Genomic DNA, 14,980 nt, shown 5'->3' with positions numbered 1-14,980 from the left:
GATTTATTGTCCTTCTTAAGTTGAACACGAGTATATGTTTTTGTTTTAAGTGCTCTTTTATAGCACTACGCAGCAGAGCGCTGTGTCTGAGAACGCTCAGAACCGGCGCCATTCAGAATGATATCCTTGACGTTATTTTATGGCAACCTGCACACAAACCCCTCCCCCCCCCCATCAAAAAAAAAAAATCATAAGCGATATCGTTCGGAGGTGAGCCCGTTATGTGGCCAGGTTCCATTTTTAGAGTGCGCTTCCTGAAGACTGTCTCAGCTGTCTGTCATCTAACTTGCCACTGCTAAGGCAACGGACTGTGTCATTCTCATCTGCGTCATTGTTTTGAACTCTCCGACAGTTCGGCTACGGCTCACCTTCCGTTTATCAACTGAACGAGAGCGAACTCGGAAGAAACTCGACGCATGTCACAGCACCCGTTAAATCACCCTTTAAAGCGTCGCCGCTCTCCCCGAGATGCATTCTGCCAAGAAAGACCCGTCGTTAACTCCCTTCTCTAACTTCCCTACGACGTGCGTGTCTCCATATCAGTGACAGAAGCGAACAGCTATCGAAGCTAGATAGGATAAATTGGGTTATTAAAACTGTCTACATACCTCGGTTGCTGCGTGTCAATTTCTTCTCGGGAAAACCCAATATTCGCGCACATATACGAAAGGCTTCTAAATTGGTAAACGGAAGTCTTTCCATCTACATACACAGTCAAGCATAAAGTCGCCCCAAGAAGTTGTGCGAAAAAATGCCGCTTGGGCGATAAGTAGAACCGCTCGAATGTGTTAGTTCGCTGAATGACCGATCGGCGTTGCGGTGAGGCATGTAATAGGGCGTGCTGAAAAGTCCTCGGTCCGACCCATTTCCAGATACACGAACGCCATTTTGTCATCGTAGACTCAAAGATGCGAGACGAAAAAAGAGAACATAAATTGTATGTTTTGGAACGCGAAAGTGTTCATTTTTAGTCGGGTATCAAGAGAACCACGTCTGCTAGCTACAAGCCTTAAAATTTTCGAAGGTTGAACTTTCTGGCTGTCATCAAGTTCCTGTTCATGCAGAAGAAAACTCGGTTGTAGCTCCGCATCGGGACCACCGGGTAGCGAAAGCAACTCGGAAGGTAAATATTAACACCAGCCGTTGCGCTTTCTGCAGCATGTGTGCCTGATTAATGACAACCGCGCTGAAAGATTCGGATTTTGTGCACCGAATGCTTGAGAGCAAATATTCGCTTAAATGTTAGTATTTTTGATTTAACTCTTAAATTTGCGACACGTAAAACTGTGAAAAAAAAAACGATAACGTTTACTATTTACAAGAAATAATCTGGTAAACTTCGTTGTTCCACGAGATCAGAAATATTCCCGTGAAGCCCTCTTTATCGAATGCTTCCCGCATATTCCAACATGGAAAAAGACATGAAAATGCGAAGAGTAAATTTTTTTAATGTAGAGTTGGTCGTGAAGCCATTTTATTTATTTATTTATTATTTTTATGTATTTTCATTTTATTATTTTTATTTATTTATTTTTATGATTTTTTATTTGTTTATTTCGGTTCACCGCAAGGGCCATTAAGGGACGGCTTATTGAGTGCTTACCGCCTACCTGCATGTATGAAAGGCATTTGAAAATGCAAAGCTGGCTGTCAGATTCAGGTTCCCTTATTTAGAATGCACATAATTACTTACAGTGAAAACGGGACTGTGAGGGCGTACACTGTTGTACATTTGCGAACCCATTATTGTACGTTTACATTGACAATTTGCAACGCAGACAGCCCTGCGTCAAGTATTGAACAGCCAACTCAACAACATTACATGATATATCAGAGAGAATGCCATAGATCATAAATATAAAATGTGCTTCTGTGAGGGAAGCACTAAGAATAGGAGGAGGACACGGTAATTCCGCTTACGTCGTGTCGAAATAAAAGTAACCGTCATCACGTCAGAAATAACTTCCAACTCAATAACGTTACATGATACAAACATGTCAAAGAAAAAAGAAAACATAAATCGCAAATATAAAATATACTTTCGTAAGGGAAACATAGAAAATAAAGAAACACAAAAGCTTCAATTTACATCGTGGCGGAACAAAAATAACCGTGACTCCCGTTTGAACACCGGAAAACTATTAGATAGCCGGAGTTGTGACGACGGCGAATTCCACACCTTAGGGCAGAGGTATGAAATGCAGTGAGTTCCAAAATCAGTTGTGTGGGAGAAAGGCTGCATAGCAGAGCCGTCTGATCGTGTAAACATTAAACAGTATGGTGTTTGAAAAGGATCTAGTCACATGGAATGCGTAACAGTCATGCCATGGTACAATTTTTTTATATAAGTAGTGCAAGTTTATATTTTACAAGGGTTAAAATGTCACGTACCGAGAGGCAGCGAAATGCGTAGGATATTGATTCATATAGTGCCAAAAGCATAGCAATGTTGCCATGAAGCATCGTTTATTGAGTACTTGCCGTCTACATGAAAAGGAGGCGTACAATTTAAAACTTCATAGCGTGCCTTAAACCTCGTATGTTTACGGAAAGTGGCTCCCTGTCACGAGCTCAATAGAGCACGTTGCCGGTGAAGCTTCGTGCAAGCCAGTGCAGCTTCCAATATCTGGGCCAAGGCTAAACTTTATTACCTTCCACAATGCAGATTTACGATAACTCATAACCCCCTAATGCTTCCTTTATGCTTCCGAAAGAAACAGTTCGTCACACAGTATGCAGTTATAGCTTTTCGCCAGCATATAAACTCAGTTAAGCTAAGCTAAACTAAATTGTAAGCTAACAATTACATGTCTACGGCTGTTTGCATAAGAAATCAAAGCATGCCACATGTTTGAATTGGAGCCGATAGCCGTAAATGAGCTTGATGAAGCTGACGTGTTTTCGTAGTTGGTAATTATATTTTGTGGAGCGGTGACAAGCACGAAAGGTCGGAAATCTAATTTGCTTCATTCGATGACGCGTACTTTCTCCTTTGGCCTCTAGGTACGACGAGAGCTCTGTGCTTTCTGTAGCGGGCGAATGTGGCAGATGAAGTCGTCACTGTGCGGAATTTCATCGTGAACTTCAAAATTAACTAGAAATCCAAAACTGTCTTTACTAGAAGCTTGCGGCTTACAGTATGTGTAATGGGAGCCTTTGAAGTCATCAATAAAGACCGTGAAAAATTATTGTACAAGAGGACTGAGAAAATCAAAAACAAGAATCACTTAAGAAGACACATTGAAGAGTTTGGCGCTCCTTTACATTGCATCATATACACATTGTTTTTGGATGCTGGAGTAGTGAGTAAAGGATATTCAGTTTCCCTACTTGGGTGCCGTGGCTAGAGAGGTACGTACCCTTGAATACACATCACTTTGAGCGAGAGCTTCGATCGTTCCTATTGGTTCTCACAAGCACGTGACTTCTACACTCCGCTTCCACCAAAGCCCACTAAAGTGGACTAGATGTCACCGCTGAGGAGCGTGAGATCTTTAGAAGTACCTTCATTTTACTTTATCAACTCCAAGGCAATGGAGATGCTAATGATTTGAATATTACACAACCCGATGAAATCCCGTCCGCACTCAAATGGCACACAATATTCCGTGCACTCTCTGTTCTGTTTGCCCTCACAGTGTTTACGCGTAGACCCAATAGGGACCCTTCGTTTGATCCTTTGAATAAAGGATCAAACGAAGGGTTCCAATCTAGTATCTCTTCGATATCAGTATTCAAGGCGCCAGAGAGCGTCGACAAAGGAAAGGCAGAGTGAATAGGAGAGATAAGAAACCAATTAGGGGACTCGAATATGAAAGCGACAGAAGGAGCTGGTGCTCGATTTCGACAGATTTGTGTGTTTTTGTTTTGCTTCTTCGCGGATTGCAAGGAAACGCAGGAAACCAACCGCGTCCTTAAATGCCAAGTGGGGTTGTTTAGAATCACTGTAGAAAACTAGGTTTCTCCAGGGACTCTAGGGTTGTATATTAACCAACGCCATCTACGGACTAAACAAGGGCTACTCGGTATCTCATTTTTCGCCACGTGACCCATTCACTCCCAGTGTCGTCTGCTTTAGCAGACGCTGCTTTACCAATGTCATCTGCTTTAGCAGACGACACTCGCACTGCTCGCACACGATTTCAACCTCAAAAAGCTGCTGAGGCAACGCCACCTGGTGACGCCAATGTAGACTAAACAAACCCTCGTCCCTTAAACGATATCTTGTATAGCGATTAGGAATCCGCTAATCGCGACCGTACTTTCGGCGGTACTATGGTCGTGTTTAACTTAAGAACTCTCAAAATATTACTGCGCCGCGGATAAGATGGCTGGGCACAAAGGCGCCACTCTCCCTACTCCGCCAGGTAATGTAATCAGTCACACTCCACACTCACTCTGCTTCCGAGCCCTCCCCATGGTGGCGCTGCAGTATTTCTCCTGCCAGCTCTGTCAGAAATGAAATGAGAATTGAGAATCAGAAGTGAAAATTGAAAACTATGGGCAACACTGTGTTTACAACAAAAACGTTGGCTATACGTGTCGGCTAAGTAGCCATCGGAGCCGGAAGTCATTCGGGAACATATCATGACTGTTGCTCGACGAATTGGGGATTATTTCGCACCAGACGTCTCACCCACCAGGCCGTTTTATCACAATTTTGCTAGCAAATTAAAAATAATTGGGTGGGTTTATAGGCAACAATCTGTTAAACTATGGCGCCAACAAAATGCGAGTCTCCTGCTTTCCGGTACCTTTAAGCAGGCTTTCTGTATCCAGGTGACGTTTCCTGGATATTCCATGATTGCTAGAAAGTTGGCTGTGGTCCGCAATCATAACGTTTTGATGTCATTAATAGTACTTTTCTTCTAAATACCTCACTGATAACTTTCTGCGACGTATTCCAAACGTCACACGACGGATCTACGAAGCTTTCGCGAGGGATTATCATTTCTAGGGAACGGATGAATGCCATTAACGGTAACAACAGTTGGTACAGCGCGTTATTGCCACGTGCAGACGAACTTTTGCCAGCACTTTCTCATCTACTGTTGCGTAGCAGGGCGAAACCAAGGTTACCAAGGCTCCTCCTTTCGGACCGTCTTCCATCGAACCTATTAACAGCTTTTCTATGTTACGTCATGCATTCTTAACGGGAAATTTGCTAACGCTGCACGTTTAGAAGCAATGTATTCCATCGAAGAGCAAGGTGGTTGCAGATGATTAAAAGATGAGCTTTGAAATACGTTAATGAATGACGTCAATGCCGCTAAGAGAAACAGGAACTTGCCGTCGGGATTCAAAGTTTGATTATTCTTCTCTGTGGAGAGTAGTTCATTTTTAAGGGTTTGGCGTACATTGACAACGGTGCTACTTTTAATATGAAAGGTGAAGTGGTATTGCGTTATACATTAATAGTATCGGAACTAACGTAGGTCCTTGAAGAAAGAAGGGGTAAGATGAGAGTCAGGTGCAGGAAAGGAAACTATGGATAAAAAAAAAGAGAGCAGCTCCACCTAACCTGTACCCGAAAGGAAGGAAAAGGCAAGTGACGTGTGAACTGGGGAGAGGCTTTAGCTTTGTATCTGTCACGATAGATGAGAAGACTCATGCAATGTTTTTGCACACGTCACGAACCCTTCATCGAACCCTCCGCGCCACAAATCCAACTACGTGGAGAGTAGAATCACCCTCCTCTCCCGGACACGCAAAACTTTTGCGATTAGAGCATTGTCGCTGAGTTACATAAGGACGTCCAAGAGGTCTCCGACAGAACGACTTTTTGAACCACGCAATCCGCTTCCCAATTTCATGAATGTCGCTTTTCCCGAAAGCTGGAAGACTTCGTAATCAATTCGGGTGAGACAAATCGCAGGGCATTGCCCTTCGCTTTCCTATTCCCTCAGTTCTCTTTTCTCTTCGCCTCAGTCAAGCAATTCTGTGTTCACACGCGGAATGGTAGCAGCTCGAAGCAGCAAACAATGTGCCTCGTGATTCTCATCCAATGGCACATCGCGCCGTCTTTTTGATGTACTTCGTCGACTTACACCAATCTTTGGCCTCCGTCAAATGATTGCTTTGTTTGTCTCATTCGGAAAAATAAACTCTCTTCTTATAATCTTCTCTTTGCTGTCTCTGATGCCTCCTCGCCCGATGCCGAAGTGACCAAGGATTATTGACCTCTGAAAATATTGTTCTCTTTCTTCCTTTTTTAAATTCCATGTTGGCACGCACTTGTGACTAGATCCATAAAGAGTGTCGCTTGTGGCAACCCATCTAGCGCTCGAAATGATCATATCTGGCTTTTTATTTCAGCTTCACCTGCACAAACAGAAATAGTTCCCGGTGTCGAGTTGACTCTCTCTCATTGCGGCCGAAGCCTCATTACGACCAAAGTGTCAATACGATAAAAATCCCCATTACGGCCAATAATCCTTTAATCCCCAAGTGTGTCATTGCGATGAAAATCTCAGTTCGGCGAAAGGAGTCTCAATACGGCAAAAAGTGTCTCATTACGGCCAAAGGTTCATGTAAAAACCGGTATGTTGTTATCTTTATTGCGAGCTGCGCACCCATAAGTGCACGCTGCTGAATGCACATCTATACTGGGCTGCAACGTATCATATTATGGTTCGAGAGCACAGTTTGGCTCACAGTATACATATATGAAGGGATGTGTATGTATTGTGAGATAAACAGTGTATTAACATAGCACAGCACAATACAGCATATTGTGTAACGTGTAACTCTGTATAGGTCGCCTTCCATTAGAGGCTTTTGGTGCACAAATCCTGCACTTGCCTCTTCAACAGTGTAACTTTTGATTGGTGCAATAAAAAAAAACACACTGTTCTTCAGCGTAACGCGTCTCAAGGACGAGTAAATAGCCGTGAGCTCTTGCTCTAAAGACTCCATAGGAAGAAGCTGAAGGTACCACTATTTGCCTATCCTGTTAGCGCACAGAATTGGAGCTTCGAGTTGGATTTCTTCCGAGGAACTCTGGGAACAATCTCGGGGCTCAGACACTGCGAGAAAGAGGTTGTCAGCGCTTCGCCTTCTTTGCGCAATCACTTTGTGCGAAGACGGTTCCGTCGTCGTGCTTCGTTCTTCAAATTAGGGCGGCAAAAGCGAAACAGTTTTTGTTTGCTTTTTTTTTTCTCTGACTTTTTATATGATAATTTCGTTCGAGCTCACAAAAATGCGCACACAATAGGTTTGTATCTTGTATTTTAGTCGTTAAGGAGCTTGTTTACCTAACTCCGATTACATCATTTGAGACACAGACGCAAAGTCAGGCCTGACGTCTGATGTCGAAAAGTCGTGGTTGTTACCGCGCTCCTGTGGAGATTGCTTCGGTCGTCCTGTGTTTCGCTTGGTAAGCAATAAAGCGGAAAAACTTGAAAAGAGGAAACTTAGACGTCTTTAGGGAGTGTATTCGAGAAGCAGGAGCGTTGAGGAAGAATGAGCAACCGTTTTACAAACGGCTAAAGCAAGTAGCTTTAGTGATGATGATAGATGAAAGTGCAGGCAAGCTGGATCTTCATCATGAAGGAAAACCGAGAGCCACAGACAAAAAAAAAAAGACGCGCGTGTGTGTTTGTCTTTTGTCCCTGCGTCTCAATATTCTTCCATGAAAATTGAGTAATTGAGTAACTTATGAAGGCAGTCTTGGCGAATGATTGGTGAGCACTCTAAAAAGGAAAAAAGCACGAAGTACTGGAAAGTAAAAAAAAAATGTACTGGGGACAATAAAGTTGCTTTGCCGCAACCAATAACCCATTTATGCTGTACGAACTGTGTGCAATGCTGATGAGTTATCTTCGGGGTCAGAAGACTAAAATTGGGAGCAATTGCAATCTAGGGGACTAAACCTTGGAGTTGCTTTTTTCCTTAGAAAATTCCAGATAAGATAACGCTGAATCAAGTACGCGTTATTACAACGTTCAGGTGAAATTGTGGAACTATATGCTTGCACTTCTCTAAAACAAGTGATCCATCTCGTGCTTTGGGGGTCAACTTGCATTCGTGAAACGAATGGTGAACTGCAGCGCCACGAAACTGGTCCAGGTAACGGAGGCTAATAGACCTCTCTCTGTTTGTAAACAAATGACGTCATAGTGTTCGACAGCGCCACCAATTTGGTAGAGCTGAACTACGCTCCAAGCTAGGGGGCGAACAAGGTCGCGCCCGAAAGCCACGGTCTTGAGGGGATTACGATGGTCCCTGAAAGGGACGCGACCTTCGGCCCTACTTTTCTTTCAATAGGAGGCAGCGAACAAGTGCCTATTTGTGGAACCAAGCCCTCCCCTTCAGATTTGTTTCGGTTTCAGTATGTCTACCAACGTCATGATGACGTTTCTCGGGTAGAGGTCTATTGAATGGCCCTTGTCTAGGTAGCGGAGGATGGACATGAGGTATCGGGCATGACTTTTGTAGTCAGGAAGGCTTCCGCCCTGAAGTGGGTTCTCTCCGCGACAAAATAAATTAAATAACAAATGCCACACTTGTAGCAAACAAAAAACAAAAAACAGATACGTATTCACGCCCTTGTTTTTTTTTGTTTTTTTTTTGCCACTTCTTTCAGGAATCTTTACTTGCAAGAGAAACGAAAGCAGAAATTAGAAGCTTCCTGTTCCTTCCCTGCACTTCTTTTTCCCGTCCCCCGAGCATGCACCTTCTTTTGCACCGCATGCACCTTTTTCCTTCATCCTTTGTACCGTATGTCGTTTGTTTGTGCCGCCCTGAACATCCAGAAAGCAGTTCCGGTAACCCTCATTTCATTCCCCCAATTTAGGTTCCGCTCCTTTTCATTTCCCTTTTTCCCGACAACACTTCGGGTGCACTGCGTCTTCGGTAGAAGCGGAAATGTTGGTTCGCTTCTTAAAACGGCAGGCGTCTCAAGGCCAAGGTGAGAATGGATGTACGTTATTTTGGTGCGACCTCTTTTGCAGCTTCGTTTTCGTTTGTCCTGTGTTCAGAGGAATCATAAGTGCACTAGCGTGTTCCACATATCTGTCGGTTTCTTTTCAAAAGCGTCCCCGTGTGACGTAGTATCATCGTAGCCGCGAGATTTCATTCCTCACTGAAAATCCGTCTGCTATAGACGCAGCGGACTTAATTGGCGCTAACTACGAATGTTCACCCTTCTGGAAACGCCACAACCCTTTCAGAGTGCACGGGTGGTGCTGACGTCATTCCGTGACGTGGAGTGTCCCCCGAAAGTAGCCCCGCGTCCGTAGCAGACGCAGACCAGGCGGCCCGCGCGAATTGGAAACCCTACCCTTTATTTCTTTTTCTTTTTTTTTTTTTTCTCAGAATAAGTTCTGACATGCGATAAAGAATGCGCATTTCTGATACAATTTTGCGCTATCTAATACTGCACTTCCTAGACCGCACTACCTAGATCACGTACTAATTATGCCGTCTGGTTCACCTCGCACTGGAAATTTTCTATTACCAGGCTCGATGATTACGTCCATTCCATCATTTTCGAAAGACTCTCATGGTTCATCTCCTGAACTCGGTCACAGCTCACATATACTTCCATATATCCACGTTGTGTTTATTCTATTCTATTATTGAGTATTATTCTGAATTGTCTCGTAATTATCTAATTGATTTTGTGTTTATTTTAACTTATCTACTCCATTAGGCACGAAATTTTGGCTAACAGCACGTGTTATCCTGACAGTACATCATTTTGTTATGTTGTCGTCACCACTTTTATCGGATACCATATGTATTTGGGTATAGTCTAGAGAGGCCCCTTCTCTAGCGACGCCGTTTCATCGACGTCGTTTTAGCGAACGCCATTTTATCGAACGCCCTTTCGTCGAACGCCGTTTCATCGACGCCTGACCAAGGTTAGGTTAGGAGAGCCTTTTACGTATTTCACACGTTGCTGAAAAAAAAAAAAAAAGCAGCGGCCACCTTTTCGATGAAACGGCGTTCGATGGAACGTCCATTTCCGACGAAATCTTGACGCTCTGTTTCACGTATACAGAAAACGGATTCTGTGCGCGAAATTTTACTGGAATACGCACCATGTGAGTAGGCCTTTACATATGCTGGCTACCCTCTCTTCAACGCACTAAGGCACGCAAGGAAACACGCATTCACTCTCAACACACCAACAACAATGTAAGAGAAAATGTGTCGAGGGTGAATGTGTGTTCCCGTGTTTATTCCCGTATTGGGTTCGAATCCCACTGGTTTCCTCCTCTCTGGCTCGGACAGGCGAGGGGGTTTTGTGCCACAGACACGGCGACACGGCGAGTCTCAAAAACCAGATAAAACACATAAGCTAAACTAAGAAGTTACGCATTTTACGCAACAAAGTAAAAACTATCCAACTTACAGGTGAGAAGAATTCGTATATCCTCGCTGGCATCCCCGCGCAATCCAAACAAGGCTCCAAACTGTTTGTTCGCAGCGCAGCCTAAAGCCAGCCTCGATAACCTGGTCGTCTCAACAAATGAGAACTACATTTTTCTCTTTTCTTTTACGTTTCTGCCAGACGTAATCTCTGGAAAGCGCCAATCGAAATCTCATTTGCGCGACCCCCATGGCTACAAAGCAGAACAAAAATGTGTTACGGTACAGAAAGTAATCTCGGTCCCAAAAGCATTTATTTTTCCTGTAGGCCTCGACTTTTCTTGATATCGCAAAAGGCACCGTGAGCGATAGTGGCCCAAGGTCACGCACTTCCATCGCATGCTTTGTACCCTCTGGGAAATTCGGGTCTCCCCATGTATTGTGCTCTGTTTAGAGCAAAAATCTCGATACAGCGACAACAAATAAGGAACCGATAACGTATTAGCCGGTAGGAGAAGCCTCAGGTCAGAACCAGCGCCACCGACATTTCGATGTCCTTTTCTGTTATACTTGACTTCAGGCTTGTCCTCTCCTCAGTCCTTTATCTTTGAAGCACTGCTGTGCCCTACGTTGCATTGAACGCCAAAGTTCAAATCGTATAAGCTGTAGTAGCAGGGGGTTTTAGTCCAGGGGGTTTTAGGAAATCGTAAGCGCCTCTCAGGTTCCCATTCTCCATCGCTGTCAGTCAATCAGATATCAGCAACGTGATGTCACCCACTCCAAAGGAATCAGGCAATTAGCTTATCATGTTTTTGGAAACGTTATCGTGAAACTTCTACGTTTTCCTAAAATTAAGCGTCGCCGAGGAACGCTACAGCCCATGATGACGTCACCTGGTCTTGGAGAAACCGAAACTAGAGTTGCATGTTCTTCAAAAAATCTAGAAGAATGCGTAATATCCACTGAACTAGGTTATATTTTGCGCACCGTTTTCGAAAATAAGCGATGAACCCCTTTAGTACTCAGTGTGAAGTTTTTTGCTTTAATCAAATATCAAAGTATGATTGATTGAAAAATAAAAATATAGAGATGCGAAACCCGACAAAGTCCAGTCAGGCTACTCCAGAACACATGAATAGAAAAGAAAGTAGAAAAACATAACAAATGTAAACCCCAAGGTGACCAAGAGGCATAACAAAGAGCAGCTATCCTGAAACTCCACCGCAAGTAAGCTAACGTGCAATCAAATCTGGTCTCTTGGAAATGACTGGTCAGTGCTCCCAGTCTACCTCGTTCAGTGCATGGGATCCACCTTCCGACAAAACATTTAACTATAGTTGCACTTTTGTCACGGTGGTACATCACTTCTTACCTGCCACCTGCCGGAGGACGAACGACCCTTTCTATAGGATGGATGAATGGCTGTCATTCTTGTGATGAACCATGGAAGCCTTTGTCACGACAGGGAGCTTGGGGAGAACGGATGAACCGCGTTTGAAAGTCAATGACACGGAAGTTTGGGAGAACTCTTCCCTTTGTTCTACCCTGGAGCTTCGCTGATGAGGGCAGGTAAGATGTGAAATTAATTCAGCTGGGCCAAGAATTCGTCTTTGATGGAGGTATTTCGTTGGTCTGTGTGAGTGACTAGAGGGGGATCGAGTGAGTAGAGGAAGAGGAGAATGAAAAGAGGGTGGATGAAGTGGTCGGGAGTGATCGCGAACCGTCTGCAGGAAAAGACGAGCTAATGTCTGCAGCTTCGCAAGAGGAGTCAAAGTGGGTGAGGCAGAATGAGTAGCTTGCCAGCCGTAATCACTTTGTATATACGCGGGCTTTACTGCTCGCAGCGACTATATAACCAGGGTTGAAAAACAAGTTGCATGCTTGTCTGAGCAATTCGCGTCGTTGCACTCAGGGGTAGAAACGAACCAACGAAAGAACGTATGAACAAAGCTGTATTCTCCAGAATACGTCTGTGTGGACGTGGGGGCGTGATGACGAAAGGGCTCGCCGTTGTCGGCCTCACAGAGGTGAGCAACGTCACGACTGATGCCCTGGGGAATGTGCGTCCTGGGCCGACTTCTAAGGGAACTGTGCCGACATATATGTCTCAAAGCGTCTGAAGAAAACCCAGGAAAAACCCCAGACAGCACAGCCGGCTCCGGGACTCGAACCCGGGTACCTTCCACAGTCTCGACGTCACATGGCCAGCACTGCTAACCACTGTGGACATGGAGAATAAAGGCAGAGGACCTGACGACAAATGACCACGAGGAGCCTCTTGTAATAATGTAACACACTATTTTCTATCTATCTCTCTCTCTTAGCTTCAGTAAATTATTATTATATGTTTACTCATTATTACCTTTATTCCCCAGCAAGTACAATAAATGGAAATTAAATTGTCGGACTTTCCATTCAGCGGATGTCTCTATTGAGCTAGCCCCAATTTCTGTGTACTACACCCTATTCATCATCCGCGCCGCCAGTAAAACATGAAGTGAAGCTAATAGTTTCCTTTTTTACGGAAGATCAAACAATATTTTACGAGCACTTAAAAGCACTAATATGTGCGCTTCAGCACTTAAGTGGTCTCTCGCACTATCCGACATTCAAAGCTTGCGTGCACATTCAGCTTCGTATTAATGACTAGGATTTGCACTAATGAATGGCACAGCATATCAGCGCTTCTGCGAAGTAGGCTTCTCGAGTGGCTAAAAATAGATTCTGCAGTGTCGTGCAGACAGGACAGACATGCTGACGCGACAGGAGAGATATCTAATCCGGCAAAGGGGAGCACTGCATTATCGGGGATATAGAGATTTGACATGGCTTGAATTGGGTTCCTGCGTGAGCACCAAGGCCAACCTCCATGGAGCGAATGTACAGCGAAATAGCTGCGAACTTCGCTCAGCGTCGGACGCCCTGCGCGAGGAGTCCTTCCTTCCTTCCTTATTATGGGTTATGTGAGCGTCCGCCGGCGATCTGCCCATGCCAGATATTTTCGCCCAGCGTCCGCGATTCCGGAAGCGTCAACTTTGGATGAACCCGAGGGCCGGCCAATCAAAGCGTTCTTCCGCTACGAATCTGCGCCAGCTACGCCGCCTTGTCGTCTGCTACGTTATGGGGTACCTTGTTATGGGGTACCACTCGTCTGCTCGCTGTCTTGCCTACTGCACCGCTAGAACGCCATGCATTCTCTGCCAAGAAACATGTGTTCCTTTTGCAGTATTGAATATGCCTTTCGGTACATTACTGGGCACACTTTTTTAGACAGTTGTTGGATTTAGCTGCAAAATTTTTAATATGAAGTGCATTTTTTCGAGCAACTGATTTCAGTACACTTTCACCTTGTACACTGGCAAACGTGACTTTCCGACGACGTCCGTTTGTTTTTTCCCATAGTTTTTCGTCCCATGGAGCTGGTGCCGACGAACAACTGGCGGCGGAACGCACGTGGCAGTCTGCCGCGCGAACTTCGTTGCAAAAAAAATTCGCTCCACTGAGGTTGGCAAGTGAAGCCGTAACTGTTGCTTCAGTCCCCCATCTGTTTTCTTTCTCATAATCGCAAAATGGATTACAATGGCTAAAATCATTAAGTGACAGGTTCGAGTCCCTAAACTTGAACTACCCGTGACAGAATACATAGATTTTTGCAAAACAGAGGTGTAATACGGTTACCAGAACGGATGTGAAATTTCAACTGAGGTGTTACAACAAACAGTTTAATATTCGCGCACAGCTCCCTGCAACGTTAAGTTGAACGCGGCGACGACTGCCGGAGCAGCTGGAGAGCTACCCTATCGTCGCTACGTAGAACTACAGGGAGAGAGCGTTGTGGGCTATCCCACTCGTGTTTGTTGGTGTTTGTCGGGAAGCCTCCTCCGCGCATTCGGAGCGCAGCGTCTGCTTCTTGATAAACACCCCAAGCATGAGTGGGATAGCCCACAAGGGTGGCTCTCAAACTGCTCGCCAGTCGGCGCCGCGTTCAAGTTAGCGTTGCAGAAAGCTGTACAATGAACAGCCCACTGCCACTGACATTGATGCTGCCACCTGCTACGGCTCCTTCTTAGACTTTACCAACAATACTCACTGAGATTCGTGCGTCTATGACATCATCACTGTGGGCATCATGGAATTAATGCATAATGGATAGCATCATTAATTACGCGCATCGTGGAATTAATAGAGCCCTTTTAACGGCGATGCCTCACACCTGTGAGCCCGAAACCCGTGCAAAACCTGATTCTTCCATCGCATTTCTTCTCACCAACCGATCAATCAGAAACTTTTACAGCGATAGCTGTATCAAGGAGGTTTCGCGGCGTTGACGGCGATTTTGGCGAGTGTATCAGAAATTAAATAACATCACCATGCCATGACGTCAGAACAATATTGTACGCAGAGTGCGCGCGCAATCCGAGGAGCAAGAGTGGAAAGTCCAGTGCGCCGCTGCTGCTGGTGCGCGTCGTCGTACACAAAGTGAAGCACATGAGAAGCCGCATGTGCCGCGAAGAAGGAAGTGTGAAAACAGTTGTGTATGTGTGCGTGGCGAACACAACCGTGATAGGTGATGGGCATATTAGAGAATTTTAGCAAACCATTGATAGCGTCACTTGCGTCGAACCGTATCAACCGGTACCAATCAGTGGATAAGATTCTGAGTCAC

This window comes from Ornithodoros turicata, chromosome 8 (genome assembly GCF_037126465.1).
Source record: "Ornithodoros turicata isolate Travis chromosome 8, ASM3712646v1, whole genome shotgun sequence".
NCBI classification, from domain to species: Eukaryota; Metazoa; Arthropoda; class Arachnida; order Ixodida; family Argasidae; genus Ornithodoros; species Ornithodoros turicata.
The sequence above is the reverse complement of the archived record's forward strand: the minus strand, read 5'-3'. Positions refer to the sequence as shown.